The 17,491-nt window shown below is 41.9% G+C and overlaps 1 pseudogene; it reads right to left on the reverse strand.

Annotated features, from left to right (window-relative positions):
- Positions 1–10,164: 10,164 nt before the first annotated feature.
- Positions 10,165–11,261, reverse strand: LOC109560126 (actin-related protein 2/3 complex subunit 1A pseudogene; annotated as a pseudogene).
- Positions 11,262–17,491: the final 6,230 nt, after the last annotated feature.

The following is a 17,491-nucleotide window of genomic DNA, read 5'->3' on the forward strand; positions in this document are numbered from 1 at the left end:
CAGACCTTTGTTGGCAAAGTAATGTCTCTGCTTTTGAATATGCTATCTAGGTTGGTCATAACTTTCCTCCAAGGAGTAAGCATCTTTTAATTTCATGGCTGCAGTCACCATCTGCAGTGATTTTGGAACCCCCCAAAAATAAAGTCTGACACTGTTTCCACTGTTTCCCCATCTATTTTTAAGTGATGGGACCAGATGCCATGATCTTTGTTTTCTGAATGTTGAGCTTTAAGCCAACTTTTTCACTCTCCTCTTTCACTTTCATCAAGAGGTTTTTGAGTTTCTCTTAACTTTCTGCTGTAAGAATGGTATCATCTGCATATCTGAGGTTATTGATATTTCTCCTGGCAATCTTGATTCCAGCTCATGCTTCTTCCAGCCCAGCATTTCTCATGATGTACTCTGCATAGAAGTTAACTAAGCAGGGTGACAACATACAGCCTTGATGTACTCCTTTTCCTATTTGGAACCAGTCTGTTGTTCCATGTCCAGTTCTAACTGTTGCTTCCTGACCTGCATATAGGTTTCTCAAGAGGCAGGTCAGGTGGTCTGATATTCCCATCTCTTTCAGAATTTTCCATAGTTCATTGTGATCCACACAGTCAAAAGCTTTGGCATAGTCAATAAAGCAGAAATAGATATTTTTCTGGAACTCTCTTGCTTTTTCGATGATCCAACTGATGTTGGCAATTTGATCTCTGGTTCCTCTGCCTTTTCTAAAACCAGCTTGAACATCTGGAAGTTCACTATTCACATATTGCTGAAGCCTGGCTTGGATAATTTTGAGCATTACTTTACTAGCGTGTGAGATAAGTGCAATTGTGCGGTGGTGTGGACATTCTTTGGCATTGCCTTTCTTTGGGATTGGAATGAAAACTGACCTTTTCCAGTCCTGTGGCCACCGCTGAGTTTTCCAAATTTGCTGGCATATTGAGTGCAGCACTTTCACAGCATCATCTTACAGGATTTGAAATAGCTCAACTGGAATTCCATCACCTCCACTAGCTTTGTTCGTAGTGATGCTTTCTAAGGCCCACTAGATTTCACATTCCAGGATGTCTGGCTCTAGGTGAGTGATCTCACCATCGTGATTATCTGGGTTGCGAAGATCTTTTTTGTACAGTTCTGTGTATTCTTGCCACCGCTTCTTAATATCTTCTGCTTCTGTTAAGTCCATACCATTTCTGTCCTTATTGTGCCCATCTTTGCATGAAATGTTCCCTTGGTAGCTTTAATTTTCTTGAAGAGATCTCTAGTCTTTCCCATTCTGCTCTTTTCCTCTATTTCTTTGCATTGATCACTGAGGAAGGCTTTCTTATCTCTCCTTACTATTCTTTGGAACTCTGCATTCAGATGCTTATATCTTTCCTTTTCTGCTTTGCTTTTCGTTTCTCTTCTTTTCACAGCTATTTGTAAGGCCTCCTCAGACAGCCATTTTGCTTTTTTGCATTTCTTTTTCTTGGGGATGGTGTTGATCCCTGTCTCCTGTACATTGTCACGAACCTCTGTCCATAGTTCATCAGGCACTCTGTCTATCAGGTCTAGTCCCTTAAATCTATTTCTCACTTCCACTGTATAATCATAAGGGATTTGATCAGGAGGTCAGCAGGGCTGGCTGTGAGGAGATACCCATCGTCCAGGGTAAGGAGCAGCGGCTGCACTTGGCTGGAGCAGCCGTGAAGAGATACCCTATGTCCAAGGTAAGAGAAACCCAAGTAAGATGATAGGTGTTGCAAGAGGGTATCAGAGGGCAGACACACTGAAACCATAATCACAGAAAACTAGCCAGTCTGATCACACGGACCACAGCCTTTTCTAACTCAATGAAACAAAGCCATGCGGTGTGGGGCCACCCAAGATGGGCGGGTCATGGTGGAGAGGTCTGACAGAATGTGGTCCACTGGAGAAGGGAATGGCAAACCACTTCAGTATTCTTGCCTTGAGAACCTCATGAACAGTATGAAAAGGCAAAACGATGGGATACTGAAAGAGGAATTCCCCAGGTCGGTAAGTGCCCAATATGCTACTGGAGATCAGTGGAGAAATAACTCCAGAAAGAATGAAGGGATGGAGCCAAAGCAAAAACGATACCCAGTTGTGGATGTGACTGGTGATAGAAGCAAGGTCCGATGCTGTAAAGAGCAATTTGCATAGGAACCTGGAATGTCAGGTCCATAAATCAAGGCAAATTGGAAGTGGTCAAACAGGAGATGGCAAGAGTGAACGTCAACATTCTAGGAATCAGCGAACTCAAATGGACTGGAATGGGTGAATTTAACTCAGATGACCATTATATCTACTACTGTGGGCAGGGATCCCTTAGGAGAAATGCAGTAGCCATCATGGTCAACAAAAGAGTTTGAAATGCAGTACTTGGATGTAATCTCAATAACGACAGAATGCTCTCTGTTCATTTCCAAAGCAAACCATTCAATATCACAGTAATCCAAGTCTATGCCCCAACCAGTAACACTGAAGAAGCTGATGTTGAACGGTTCTATGAAGACCTACAAGACCTTTTAGAACTAACACCCCAAAAAGATGTCCTTTTCATTATAGGGGACTGGAATGCAAAAGTAGGAAGTCAAGAAACACCTGGAGTAATAGGCAAATTTGGCCTTGGAGTACGGAATGAAGTAGGGCAAAAGCTAATAGAGCTTTGCCAAGAGAACACACTGGTCATAGCAAACACCCTCTTCCAACAACACAAGAGAAGACTCTACACATGGACATCACCAGATGGTCAACACCGAAATCAGATTGATTATGTTCTTTGCAGCCAAAGATGGAGAAGCTCTATATAGTCAACAAAAACAAGACCAGGAGCTGACTCTGGCTCAGATCATGAACTCCTTATTGCCAAATTCAGACTTAAATGGAAGAAAGTAGGGAAAACCACTAGACCATTCAGGTATGATCTAAATCAAATCCCTTATATTCCATCAAGAGAAGGACTCAATACTTAAGTTGGCCAGATGCTGGAGTTTACCTGAAGGACAGAGACCCCCAGGGTGTCATACATGTCCATGCACATATCCTTGCAGCTGTGTGGACTGTTTTCTGGCCTTTAGGGTTCAGATCTTTTCAAAGGCATTTGAAATAAAGCAGCACTGCAAGAGAAGGTCAAAATTATTTCTGTTGAGTCAGGAATTCCTAGTTTAAGCAAGTGAGGCAGGGGTCCTCAATTGGATATCAGTAAAGGAACTTCCCTGGTGGTTCAGACCATAAGGAATCTGCCTGCAATGCAGGAGACCTGGGTTTGATCCCTGGGTCAGGAAAAATCCCCTGGAGAAGGGAATGGCAACCCACTCCAGTATTCTTGCCTGGAGAATCCCATGGACAGAGGAGCCTGGTGGGTTACAGTCGATGGGATCGCAGAGAGTCAGACAAGACTGAGTAACTAACAATGCACGACTATTACTAAGGTGAATTCAGTCAGTGATTAGCTTGGTTTGCTGGGTGATTTAAAAATATATATATTGCAAGCCCTGCACAAAGAAATAATAATTCTTGCTGAAGTTCAGGATTTCTGTGGAGGCCCACAAGGGATTCTTGGAGGAAACACATGATGGAGCAGGCTTTCTGGTAGAAGGGTTGTTCAACGCATTCCTTCTAAGCCTTGTGGCCTTGGAATAAGCTGCAGAACCAAATAGCAATGGGCCCCACCTTTGGAGTGTTTGAGTCTCTTCCCTCCTGAGTGTGGCTCAGAGCAAGATTAAGAAAGTCTCCTGTTGGCAGCAGATAAAGGGATCAATGGAGGCAGGAGCAGCTGAGGCCTCACAAAAATTTACATAAGCCTGCTAGAAGTGGGGGCTCAGAGGCCCAGAAGGGAACCAGACCAAAAGAAAACATCTGTAATGAGCTGTGAGGGCAAGTGAGCTGCAGAGGTTGGAGCAGGCGCCTCCCCACCTACAGAACAATCAGGCAGCTGCCAAAGCAAACCTTTCTCCAGTTGGGATTTCTTTTATTGTCAGACCTCCCTTCCCAGGACTGCCAGCCTTTGAAGTAGTCCTCAGTGTGAAAAACTAGGGGGGTGCACATGTAAGAGGGCCTTTGAAAAAGGCTTGGGGAAGTAGCTGAGCTTGGCAGAGAGCAATTGCAAGGTGAGGAGGATAAGAAGACTTGGAGGGAGACCAGATCGGGTTGGATGGCTGAACGACTTAGTGGTGGCGGGGCTTATTAAAGCAACAAGCCCTACAGCTCCACCAGGGGGGCCACAGCCAGCACTGTGCACATGCGTCCTACTTTGGTGTGGCCTGGGGACCTCGATCCTATGCCTGCCACGATGTCAGAATAGTTAAAATGACCTCAATGACTGCACCCTGAACTACTAAGGATCCTTTTCCTTTTGAAAAAAGATCCTTTGTTGATCTATGTTCATGAGTAAAAAGTAATTATTTGAACATTTAACAGTGCTACTTACTGACTAGCAAAATCTAGTGAGTAAGGTATAGGTGGCAGAATAATAATGAGAAATCAATATTCGTTCCTGGACTACTGTCCTATCTAACTCAGAAACGTGGGGCTTGTACTTGCTCCTCTGGAGACTTGCAAGAAACAGAGTAGAGAGGCAAAGAGAAAAGCAACTTTACCCATTTAGGGCAAACCCCGAGGACTCTGGTGTAAGCCTGGAGAGGTTTACCAAGAGGGTATAAGTAAAGCAGGTACCTCATCAGCCCTGCCACTAACCCTGATAAACAGCTCTGAGCCTAAGAGAGGGAGGAGAGTTCGCAGTTGAGGAGAAGTGTAAAATGTAGCATAAAGTCCTCGCGTGTGAGTGCCAACTTGCTCAGTCATGTTGGGCTCTTTGCGACCCCAGGGACTGTAACCCACCAGGCTCCTCTGTCCATGGATTTCTCCAGGCAAGGATACTGGAGTGAGTTGCCGTGCCCTCCTTCAGGGCATCTTCTCAACCTAGGGACTGAATCCATGTCGCCTGTGGCTCCTGCGATACAGGTAGATTCTTCTCCACTGAGCCATCAAGGAAGCCCCTAAAGTCCTTGAACTGTGCCCCTATATGCTGAAATGAGCCCTGTGCGGAGGGTGATGTGACCAAATGTTTCCTGATGTTTGAGGGATCCAAGACTAGAGACAACTCCTGCCCCGTTTTGAGGTGTGTGGGGAGGAAAGCCAGCAGGACAGTGACATGGAAGAGCTAAGCGGGAGGAGACTAGAGACCCCATCTGGTGTGGGGATGGAAGGGGATCCAGAAGATTTTTCAGGTAAGGAAGTTAATTCAGAAGAAAGAGAAGGAGCAGGTCTGCTCCAGTCCAAGTGAAGGACCAGGCAGCAGAAGGGGGTGGGAGGCTGCTGCCCGTGAAGGGAGGCAGTCACTGCTGCAGTCTTGGAGGCATCACCAGCCCCACGTGCTGAGGGGCAGCAGGATGCAAACACATATGTAGATGGGCTTTTAGCATTTCCAGAAGTGAGACCCATGGGTAGTGTACTAAGAACTAAAGTAACTCAGGTTACCTAGTGTGGGGCTGCTATAGAAAGATCCTAGAGAGGACCTATTTTCCTCCCCTAAGGATCCCACTCAGTATTTTATATAACCCCTGGGAGTTTAGGATAGCCACATTGGAGAAGGAAATGGCAACCCACTTCAGTGTTCTTGCCTGGAGAATCCCAGGGACGGGGGAGCCTCGTGGGCTGCCGTCTATGGGGTCGCACAGAGTCGGACATGACTGAAGCAACTTAGCAGCAGCAGCAGCACCATCCTGAGAAAGGGGGAACTCCAGAATAGACCTAAATTGCAAGTTAGAAGATACTGAAAAGTCACTGGCCAGGGATGAGAAGAGCCAGAGTAGCACTCAGGATGTGGCAGAGAGCTGGTTCAGCTCTAGGAACTAACACTCTTCAGGGCCGAGGGCAAATGGAGGAAGTGCTTAAGAGAAAAGACAAATGAACTTGTCAGTCTTCCTGTCAGATAGCGCTAATACAATAAATAGATCCTTGCAGAGTGAGGAATCGTTTAGTAGTGATGTCAAGTGCCCATTTTTTTGCTTCTCTTCAGATTCCAATTTATGGAGGGAGAGGTGTTCACCTCTCAGATGATTCACCTTACTCTTAAATTTATACTATATAGATCAGTGGCTCTGGGAACCCCTGAAGTCCCAGACACCTTTTCAGGGTTTAGAGATCATGTTATTTTTTCTTAATACTACTAAGACTTTATTTGCCCCTTTCATTCTCATGCTTTCTAGAGTATACAGTGGAGTTTTCTAGAGGTTGCAAGACATGTAATGTCATCAGTGCTCTGGGAGCTAATGGAATTTGTGCTTATATATTCTTGTGTTTTAAAAACTTCCCAATGTTAATTCTAACATAAAGGCTTTTTGGAGTCCTCAACAACTTTCAGTAGCTTAAGGAGTCTTGAGACCAAAAAATTTAAGAACCCGCAGTCTAGGTATAACATGAATGAAAGTAAGATATTAATTCTTACATTGGAAACTTGATGTACATTTAGTATTAGAACTGCAAATGGTTTTATTTTTATAAAAGTATTAAATGTGACTGAATTAATTTATAAAATATTTTTCAAAATCCAGATATATTTAAATGCTTTTAAAAAATTGTTAGCTATTTGTTATAATTTGTATTTCCCTTTCAATTTAATATCTGCTTTTAAGTATCTTAGAAGAAAAGTAACTTTTAAAAATATAAATAAAAGTACATAACAAATTTTTTTGTTTCCACTAATGTACTTTTAAAATGAAAAATGTATACAAATTGTGCACCCTTTGAATGAAATTACATTTTAATCCATCAAGTATTTGCTGTCAATAGAATGCAAGTTAAGTAAGAATCTTCATTATAACAACAGATGAGGTGGTCACCATTGTAGAAATAAGCATGAAATAAAGGAAAGAAAAATACGTTTTATGGAATAATGTATAATTAATTAAAGCAACCCCTTACCCCTGGGCCTTTCAGGTCTCCTGTGCCTCTCTTGCCTTCTGAAGTGGCTGCACTCTGTCTGTGGAGTGTATTTCTCCCTGAATAAACCTATTTTCACTTTACCGCGGCTTGCTCTTGAATTCTTTCCTGCGCAGAAACAAGAACCCATACTTGGCGGCTGTCCCAGGGACTCGGACGTGACCTGGGATGTGACCATCCTCTTGCACCCCACTCTCTGTCCTGCAGCAACACTCGCACTGCTTCTGACCTTGTTCCCTCAAATCCTGACCAGCGCTGAGCATTCTTTTTCTCTTTAATCTTTGTCAATTTCACAGACCACTATGAGATCTCAGGATTATTTTAATATATATTTCTTTGATTAGTAGTGAAATTAAATATATTTTATTATGTCTATTGGCCATTTTTACACCCTTTATGAACTGTTTTTTATACTACTGTCCTTTGCCTATTTTTAAATTGGGATAAATGGCTTTTTAAAATTGATTTTTAAGAGTATTTCTTTTTTAGAGTTATGCTTTAGCCTTTAGTCTGCTTTAAAGCTTTAATATTGCTTGGAAAAGATTTTTTTTTTCTGATGAACAGATTAGAAGTGTGTGTGTTTGTAATAGAAAAAATAAAACCCAGAAGATACAGAGAAAGAGTAAAAATGACCCATTGTTCTACCATGTTTTCTTCTTTTTTAAAATGTACAAATTGAAAATTCTCCCATTTCTCCCCCTATGTTATAACTCTGTCAACCTTCAGAATGCATTCTTTTAGCAGAACACTTATTTGCATATTAAACATATGATTTTAATTCTTCTTTCATCTTTATCATTGTCATCATCCTTATCATGAAGAACCTTTGTAATCATTTCTATTGATTTTTTTTTCTTTTATGTTCTGTATCTTTTCTAAGAAAGGCCACTTGCACTCCCAAGGATATATACATAACCAACTCTATATTCTTTAGCAAATGGCTTCATTTTTTAAAAAATAATTAATTCTTTGATTCATCTGGAATTTATTCTGGCATATGATATAAAGTAATCATTTAACTTTATATTGGTTACATGGTTATTCACATCCTATATTGAACTATCTATCCCTTTTGAATTGATTTCAAAAGTCAGATTCATCATTTAATGTTTTTTTATATGCTTTTGGACTTTGCATTTTGGGCCCAGTTTTGCACATTTAAAGATCTAGCAAGAGAGATATAATTGACTACTCGTATTTTTGGAAGTTTTCTGGCTATTCTTACTAGTTCACTTTTCAGATAAATTAGTATTGGTAATTATGTTAAGCATCCATATATTGATTTGGGGTATAGTTCAGTCGCTCAGTTGTGTCTGACTCTTTGCAACCCCATGGACTGCAGCATGCCAGGCTTCCCTGTCCATCACCAACTCCCAGAGTTTGCTCAAACTTGTGTCCATTGAGTCAGTGATGCCATCCAACTATCTCATCCTCTGTTGTCTCCTTCTTCTCCCACCTTCCATCTTTCCCAGCGTAAGGATCTTTTCCAATAAGTCAGTTCTTTGCATCAGGTAGCCAAAGTATTAGAGCTTCAGCTTCAGCATCAGTCCTTCCAATGAATATTCAGGACTCATTTCCTTTAGGATGGACTGGTTGGATCTCCTTGCAGTCCAAGGGACTCTCAAGAGTCTTCTCCAACACCACAGTTCAAAAGCATCAATTCTTTGGGGCTCAGCTTTCTTTATAGTCCGACTCACACATCCATACATGACTACTGGAAAACCATAGCTTTGACTAGATAGACTTTTGTTGGCAAAGTTATTGACTATGCCAAAGCCTTTGACTGTGTGGATCACAATAAACTGTGGAAAATTCTGAAAGAGATGGGAATACCAGACCACATGATCTGCCTCTTGAGAAATTTGTATGCAGGTCAGGAAGCAACAGTTAGAACTGGACATGGAACAACAGACTGGTTCCAAATAGGAAAAGGAGTACGTCAAGGCTGTATGTTGTCACCCTGCTTATTTAACTTATATGCAGAGTACATCATGAGAAACGCTGGACTGGAAGAAGCACAAGCTGGAATCAAGATTGCCAGGAGAAATATCAATAACCTCAGATATGCAGATGATACCACCCTTATGGCAGAAAGTGAAGAGGAACTCAAAAGCCTCTTGATGAAAGTGAAAGTGGAGAGTGAAAAAGTTGGCTTAAAGCTCAACATTCAGAAAACAAAGATCATGGCATCTGGTCCCATCACTTCATGGGAAATAGATGGGGAAACAATGGGAACAGTGTCAGACTTTACTTTTTTGGGCTCCAAAATCACTGAAGATGGTGACTGCAGCCATGAAATTAAAAGACGCTTACTCCTTGGAAGGAAAGTTATGACCAACCTAGATAGCATATTCAAAAGCAGAGACATTACTTTGCCAACAAAGGTCCGTCTAGTCAAGGCTATGGTTTTTCCTGTGGTCATGTATGGATGTGAGAGTTGGACTGTGAAGAAGGCTGAGTGCCGAAGAATTGATGCTTTTGAACTGTGGTGTTGGAGAAGACTCTTGAGAGTCCCTTGGACTGCAAGGAGATCCAACCAGTCCATTCTGAAGGAGATGAGCCCTGGGATTTCTTTGGAAGGAATGATGCTAAAGCTGAAACTCCAGTACTTTGGCCACCTCATGTGAAGAGTTGACTCATTGGAAAAGACTCTGATGCTGGGAGGGATTGGGGGCAGGAGGAGAAGGGGCCTACAGAGGATGAGATGGCTGGATGGCATCACTGACGTGATGGACGTCAGTCTGGGTGAACTCGAGGAGTTGGTGATGGACAGGGAGGCCTGGCGTGCTTCGATTCACGGGGTCGCAAGGAGTCGGACACGACTAAGTGACTGAACTGAACTGAATGTCTCTGCTTTTTTTTTTTTTTTTTTACTTATTCAGTGTTTTTATTTAATATTATTAGCAGACAATTTACATACCTCCCCACCCCTTCCTTTAAGTTAGTGTTGACAATGTTCTATAATAAACTACTTAAAGAGAAGCTTTGATCCAGAATGGAATGAAATTGCAAAACAAAACAACCCCTAAAACAAAACCAAAATCACTGTTGGTTTTAAAAAACCAACACTTTCACCAATTATATTTAAAAAAAAAACGCACACAGCGAGGTTTACACCATGTGCTTCTTCAGTGTTTCCTGGCAGCCGGCTCCCCTCCCATGCAAATGGCGGAGCTTCTCCGCCACAGCCTGTCCGTCCTCATGCTGGGTCTGGAGGCTCGTTCAGCTTCACACTATTCAAAGACTCCGGATGGAAGACTCTAAGGTCTTAAAATCCCAAATGGTCATGGCTCCGTCGTTGCCGGTAGTGCAAAGTTTGCGACAGTCTTGCTTGTCTACCTCATAAGTAGACACTTGAGTAATGCTCTTCTGGTGCAGCGTCTCCAGGGCCGCGGTGCAGTCCTCCGTCGTGGCCCGCCTGTCCATATTGCGGAAGCGCTTCATGGCAGACACGTTGCGCTGGATGCTCTGTTTGGGAATGTCCAGCTTGTAGATGAAGGTCAAGCAGCTGCGATCATCGTAGTTAAGCATGGGACAGCAATCATGGCCAGCAGCCACGACTCTGTTCTCTGAGATGAAAGACACACTCAGGAGGGGCAGGAACTCCGTCTTCAGAGTTGAGACCTGCACACTTTTTGAGGCGTCAGCAACAGACATGGTGTTGTCATGGCTGACTCAGGCCAGGTGGCTGCCGCTTGCTGAGAAGCTGACCCTCTGCACCCAGCCGCCGGTGCCACTGCCACCGAACGCTGACATCAGCTGACCGAAAGGCATCTTGCTGCCCCAGAGCACGCTGGCTGGCTTCTCATCCACTTCTTTAATGTAGGCAGAAAACACTCTGCATTTGAAGTCACAGGATCCCGCTGCCAGCAAGACGTTGTTGGGATGCCAATCCAAGCTGAGGACCGTGGGCTTTTTAATGTGCTTGCTCATCCACCAGGCATTTTCAGACTCAAAGTAATAAATGAAGATGAGTTGTGCTCCGCTGCCCACAGCAAATTTGTTCTCTAGCGGGGACCACTTGAGTAAAGGGGCCGCCCGGTTAATTCTCAGGATCACCAGGGTTGGCTGTGAGACACCATCCTTCTGACTCCAGACGTAGGTGTTTCGGTTGGCCCCGCAAATGACGATGGGGTCACTCTTAGGGGCCCAGTCAATACCTGTGATGTGTCTGTTGTGTTCCTTGAGTTCATGAGCTTTCACCCACTGGCCCCCATTCTTCTTAGAGATGTGGACTAATCATTGGGGCTAAGTGCAATCTGGGTATGATCCCTGTTCCAGGCACGATAGGTGATTGGCTCCAGTAAAAACTGATGCAGGGGCATTATTCTTAGTGTTTTCAAAGGATAGAAAGCTAGGATCGGGGCGGTCCAGATGGCTCAGAGCATTGAATTCGCAGACTCTGGTCAGTCAGTGCAAACAGGCTCCAGTGGGCATGGTCGGAGAACTGAGGCTCAGCTGTCTCTGCTTCTTAATATGCTGTCTAGGTTGGTCAGAGCTTTTCTTCCAAGGAGCAAGCATCATAATTTCATGGCTGCAGTCACCATCTGCAATGGTTTTGGAGCCCCCCACAATAAAGTCTATCAGTGTTTCCATTGTTTCCCCATCTATTTGCCATGAAGTGATGGGACCAGATGCCATGATTAGTTTTCTGAATGTTGAGTTTTAAGCCAACTTTTTCACTCTCCTCTTTCACTTTCATCAAGAGACTCTAGTTCTTCTTTGCTTTCTGCCATAAAGGTGGTGTCATCTTGCTTTTTTGATGATCCAAGGGATGTTGGATGTCATGTATGGATGTGAGAGTTGGACTGTGAAGAAGGCTGAGTGCTGAAGAATTGATGCTTTTGAACTGTGGTGTTGGATAAGACTCTTGAGAGGCCCTTGGACTGCAAGAAGATCCAACCAGTCCATCCTAAAGGAGATCAATCCTGGGTGTTCATTGGAAGGACTGATGCTGAAGCTGAAACTCCAATACTTTGGCCACCTCATGCGAAGAGTTGACTCATTTGAAAAGACCCTGAAGCTGGGAGGGATTGGGGGCAGTAGGAGAAGGGGAAGACAGAGGATGAGATGGCTGGATGGCATCACCGACTCGATGGACATGAGTTTGGGTAGACTCCGGGAGTTGGTGATGGACAGGGAGGCCTGGAGTACTGTGATTCATGGGGTCACAGAGAGTCGGACACAACTGAGCGACTAAACTGAACTGAAGGGATGTTGGCAATTTGATATCTGGTTCCTCTGTCTTTTCTACTTTTGTAAATCCAACTTGAACATCTGGAAGTTCACAGTTCAGGTACTGTTAAAGCCTGGCTTGGAGAATTTTGAGCATTACTTTGCAAGCACGTGAGATGAGTGCAGTTGTGTGGTAGTTTGAGCATTCTTGGCATTGCCTTTCTTTGGGATTGGAATGAAAACTGACCTTTTCCAGTCCTGTGCCACTGCTGAGTTTTCCAAATTTGCTGGCATATTCAGTGCAGCACTTTCACAACATCATCTTTTAGAATTTGAAATAGCTCAACTGGGATCCCATCACCTCCACTGGCTTTGTTGGTAGTGATGCTTCCTAAGGCCCACTTGTCTTCACATTCCAGGATGTCTGGCTCTAGGTGAGTGATCATACCATTGTGGTTATCTAGGGCATGAAGATCTGTTTTATATAGTTCTTCTGTGTATTCTTGTCACCTCTTCTTAATATCTTCTCTATTAGGTCCATACCATTTCTGTCCTTTATTGTGCCCATCTTTGCATGAAATGTTCCCTTGGTATCTCTCATTTTCTTGACGATATCTCTAGTCTTTCCCATTCTATTGTTTTCCTCTATTTCTTTGCACTGTTCACTGAGGAAGGCTTTCTTATCTCTCCTTGCTATTCTTTGGAACTCTTTTGAGGTTAACTGGTGTTTTGGTGTTAACTAATTTGGGGTTGCCTGATGTTTTTTTAATAATGACTGTCCTCATACAGAAACACAGTATTACTCTCTAGTAAATAAAATCTTTTATATGCCTCAGTAAAGTACATCTGGGTGTTTCTTGCTAAATCTGTCCCTGGGAATTTTGTCATTTTTATTATTTAGGTCTTTTTTTTTCCCTGTCAAGATATCTAACTGATAATTGTTGGAAAGAGATGGAAAGTGTTTTAGAAGAGTGAGTTCAGGGATATTAGTCAGAGGAAGTGAAACCGAGCCAGGGCACTGTCACAGGTGAATGTAAACACACCTTCTCTATGGCACATCCTGTTATTGAGGAAAGGTGAGAGTCGAACATGACTGAAGTGACTTAGCACACAGGAACACACGCAAGTGTAAGCTTGCTGGAAAATGAAGCTTGTGTCCTTCTAATCTGGGCCACAGACTTTCAAAAAACAACTTTTTTCCCCATGTTCTCTAGGTCATAATACAATTTGGAAAAACGGTTTCAGGTTTTCTTCAATGTCCGAGGGTGTATTTTTCAGCAGTTTCTTTTCAGGCTGGTGAGAAGGATCTTTAGATCCCCGGGTGCTCTAGCCCACTAGGCCTCTCTCCGAGGCTGCTGTGAGTAGCTGGTCCTGAAGGCAGGTTTATTTCCTTTGCCCCATTTAATGGGTCATCCTGAACTTTAGTTATTCTCTCAAGTTATGAAACTAACAAAAGGAGGATTATGTTTATCTAATAAAAGATAGGAAATATGGATCTTTTTTGAAAATAAGTCACAGACAGAATATATTTAAAACTTATATAATCCAAATGTAGATTATAAGAAGACCACATATGGTGCTCATGCAAATCAGTAGGGGAAAGAAATGACCAGTTGTGAAAATGGGTGAAGGATTTGTTAAGCCAGCTCACAGAAAAGCATACCTGAATGGCCAAAAAGCATTTGAAAAGATAAAATTCTTTACCAGTAATTCTGGAAATCAAAACAGTGAGCTACTATTTCACACATCATATTTATTAGGAAAAAATGTATGGCAATACCATGTATTAGGAATTCTTATATTCTGCTGGTGGTGATATCAATCAGTTCAGTCAATTCAGAGAGCAAGTTGACACTATCTAATAAAGACATTTATAACTCATGGTCTAGCAATTCCATTTCTAAGTATACTGCCAAGAGAAACTTGCAAGGGTGCTCAAGGAGACATGTATAAGGATGTTCAGTGCAGCATTATTTATAATAATAAATAATTGGAAGCAGCTCATATGTGGGAATCAAGATTATATACATATTTTTCCCTGCCATGGTAGAATAATGAATGGACTACATCTGTATTTAGAAGTTGATAACTAAATTTCAAACACATAATAATGGATGAAAATGTTGCAGAATAATTCCTACAGTTTGATACCAATCAATATCATATATTGTTCATTGTACATACCTCTGTAGTGAAACTAGAAAGATGCAGATGGAAAGGATACACACCAACTTCATGATACTGGTTGACTCTAGGAAGATAGGAGCCAACTGGGTTCAGAAGGAATAAAAAAGAGACTTTAATTCTCTCTAAAGTTTTATTTCTTAAAAAATTCAAATATGAAAATATAGAAATACTTGCTAGATATTGGTAGCAGAAATATGGATATTCATTATTAGTTTCTGTACTTTTCTATATTTTAAAATAGCTCGTATTTTTAAAATGTATTCATTTTAATTGGAGGCTAATCACTTTACAATATTGTGGTTTTTGCTGTACATCCACATGAATCAACCATGCGTGCACATGTGTCCCAACATCTTGAATCCCCCTTCCACCTCCCTCCCCACCCCATCCCTCTGGATTGTCCAAGAGTACCAGCTTTAAGTGCCCTGTTTCATGCATCAAACTTGTACCGGTCATCTATTTTACATATGATAATATACATGTTTCAATGCTATTCTCTCAGATTGTCCCACCCTTGCCTTCTCCCACAGAGTCTGTTCTTTACATCTGTGTCTCTTTTCCTGTCTTGCATATAGGGTTGTTGTTATCATCTTTCTAAATTCCATATATATGCATTAATATACTGTACTGGTGTTTCTCTTTCTGGCTTACTTCACTCTGTGTAATAGGATCCAGATTCATCCACCTCATTAGAAATAACTCAAATCCATTCTTTTTTATAGCTGACCTAAAGCCTTTGACTGTGTGGATCACAATAAACTGTGGAAAATTCTGAAAGAGATGGGAATATCAGACCACCTGACCTGCCTCTTGAGAAATCTGTATGCAGGTCAGGAAGCAACAGTTAGAACTGGACATGGAACAACGGACTGGTTCCAAATAGGAAAAGGAGTTCGTCAAGGCTGTATATTGTCACCCTGCTTAGTTAACTTATATGCAGAGTACATCATGAGAAATGCTGGACTGGAAGAAACACAAGCTGGAATCAAGATTGCCAGGAGAAATATCAATAACCTCAGATATGCATATGACACCACCCTTATGGCAGAAAGTGAAGAGGAACTAAAAAGCCTCTTGATGAAAGTGAAAGAGGAGAGTGAAAAAGTTGGCTTAAAGCTCAGCATTCAGAAAACAAAGATCATGGCATCCAGTCCCATCACTTCATGGGGAATAGATGGAGAAACAGTGGAAACAGTGTCAGATTTATTTTGGGGGGCTCCAAAATCACTGCAGATGGTGATTGCAGCCATGAAATTAAAAGACGCTTACTCCTTGGAAGGAAAGTTATGACCAACCTAGATAGCATATTCAAAAGCAGAGACATTACTTTGCCAACAAAGGTCCGTCTAGTTAAGGCTATGGTTTTCCCAGTTGTCATGTATGGATATGATAGTTGGACTGTGAAGAAAGCTGAGTGCCGAAGAATTGATGCTTTTGAACTGTGGTGTTGGGAGAAGACTCTTGAGAGTCCCTTGGACTGCAAGGAGATCCAACCAGTCCATTCTGAAGGAGATCAGCCCTGGGTGTTCTTTGGAAGGAATGATGCTAAAGCTGAAACTCCAGTACTTTCGCCATCTCATGCGAAGAGTTGACTCATTGAAAAAGACCCTGATGCTGGGAGGGATTGGGGGCAGGAGGAAAAGGGGACGACAGAGGATGAGATGGCTGGATGGCATCACCAACTTGATGGACATGAGTCTGAGTGAACTCCGGGAGTTGGTTATGGACAGGGAGGCCTGTCGTGCTGCGATTCATGGGGTCGCAAAGAGTCGGACACGACTGAGTGACTGAACTGAACTGAATACCCCATTGTGTATATGTACCACAACTTCCTTATCCATTCATCTGCTGATGGACATCTAGGTTGCTTCCATATCCTGGCTATTGTAAACAGTGCTGTGATGAACATTGGGGTACACGTGTCTTTTTCAATTCTGGTTTCCTCAATGTGTATGCCCAGTAGTGGAATTGCTGGGTTGTATGGTAATTCTATTTCCAGTTTTTTAAGGAATCTCCACACTATTTTCCATAGTAGCTATACTAGTTTGCATTCCCACCAACAGTGTAAAAGGGTTCCCCTTCCTCCACACCCTCTCCAGCATTTATTGTTTGTAGACATTTTGATGGCAGCCATTCTGACCACTGTGAGGTGGTATCTCGTTGTGGTTTTGATTTGCATTTCTCTGATAATGAGTGATGTTGAGCATCTTTTCATGTGTTTATTAGCCATCTGTATCTTCTTTGGAGAAATATCAGTTTAGTTCTGGCCCACTTTTTGATTGGGTTGTTCATTTTTCTGGTATTGAGCTGCAGGAGCTGCTTGTATATTTTGGAGATTAATTCTTTGTCAGTTGTTTCATTTGCTATTATTTTCTCCCATTCTGAATGCTGTCTTTTAACCTTGTAAAATAGCTCATATTTTAAAATTAAGTTGAAATAACCTACTTTTCTATAAAAATGGAAATCTAGTCAGAATATTTCTGTGGTGAAAATACTTTCTGGACTTCGTCTTTTGTGAAATATAAAACATATCCTTCCCATTGCTACTCTACTTTGAGCATCTTTCTGTGTATGACAAACACCCATGATGCTTCTTGTCAAGTCTTTGAGTGTATAAATTCAGAAAATATTCTCCAGCAATTCAGAGGAATTATAAGGCTGTGAGGGATTGTTCATGCCAAGAAGTTATTAGAATGACTATATGAAGTCTGCTTTTTAATCATTTAAAACCTGCTCTTCACTCAAAAGATATGTGAATTTTCTATTAGACTCCAGGAAGAAAAGGCTCGACTTACCTAAAAACCTAATAAAATTTCTTTTATTAGGCCTTAAGAACTGCACAATTCAGATTCCCTTTATGCCTGGGCTTTTAGGAAGCTAGAGCTAATGTAATGATCAGTTGAATTTACCATTTTATTCTAGATCCTGATCGTAGATAATTGCCTTTCTATTTCCCCTATATAGTTTTTGATGTTCATTTCTGATTTATTTACTGCTGTATTGCACATGTTTATAAGTGTTCTTAGATCCATCTTGAAGGAAATGCATTTTAAAGTAATAAGCAGGTCAATAGATGAATACATTGAGTGAACTGATTTATGAACCATAGATTATATTAATTTACCCTGAGAAATATGACTGCCAAATAAACAGGCATATTTTGTCAGCTGGTCAGTGTACTTGCTTACCAGTA

The sequence above is a fragment of the Bos indicus genome, chromosome 6 (assembly GCF_029378745.1).
Source record: "Bos indicus isolate NIAB-ARS_2022 breed Sahiwal x Tharparkar chromosome 6, NIAB-ARS_B.indTharparkar_mat_pri_1.0, whole genome shotgun sequence".
NCBI classification, from domain to species: Eukaryota; Metazoa; Chordata; class Mammalia; order Artiodactyla; family Bovidae; genus Bos; species Bos indicus.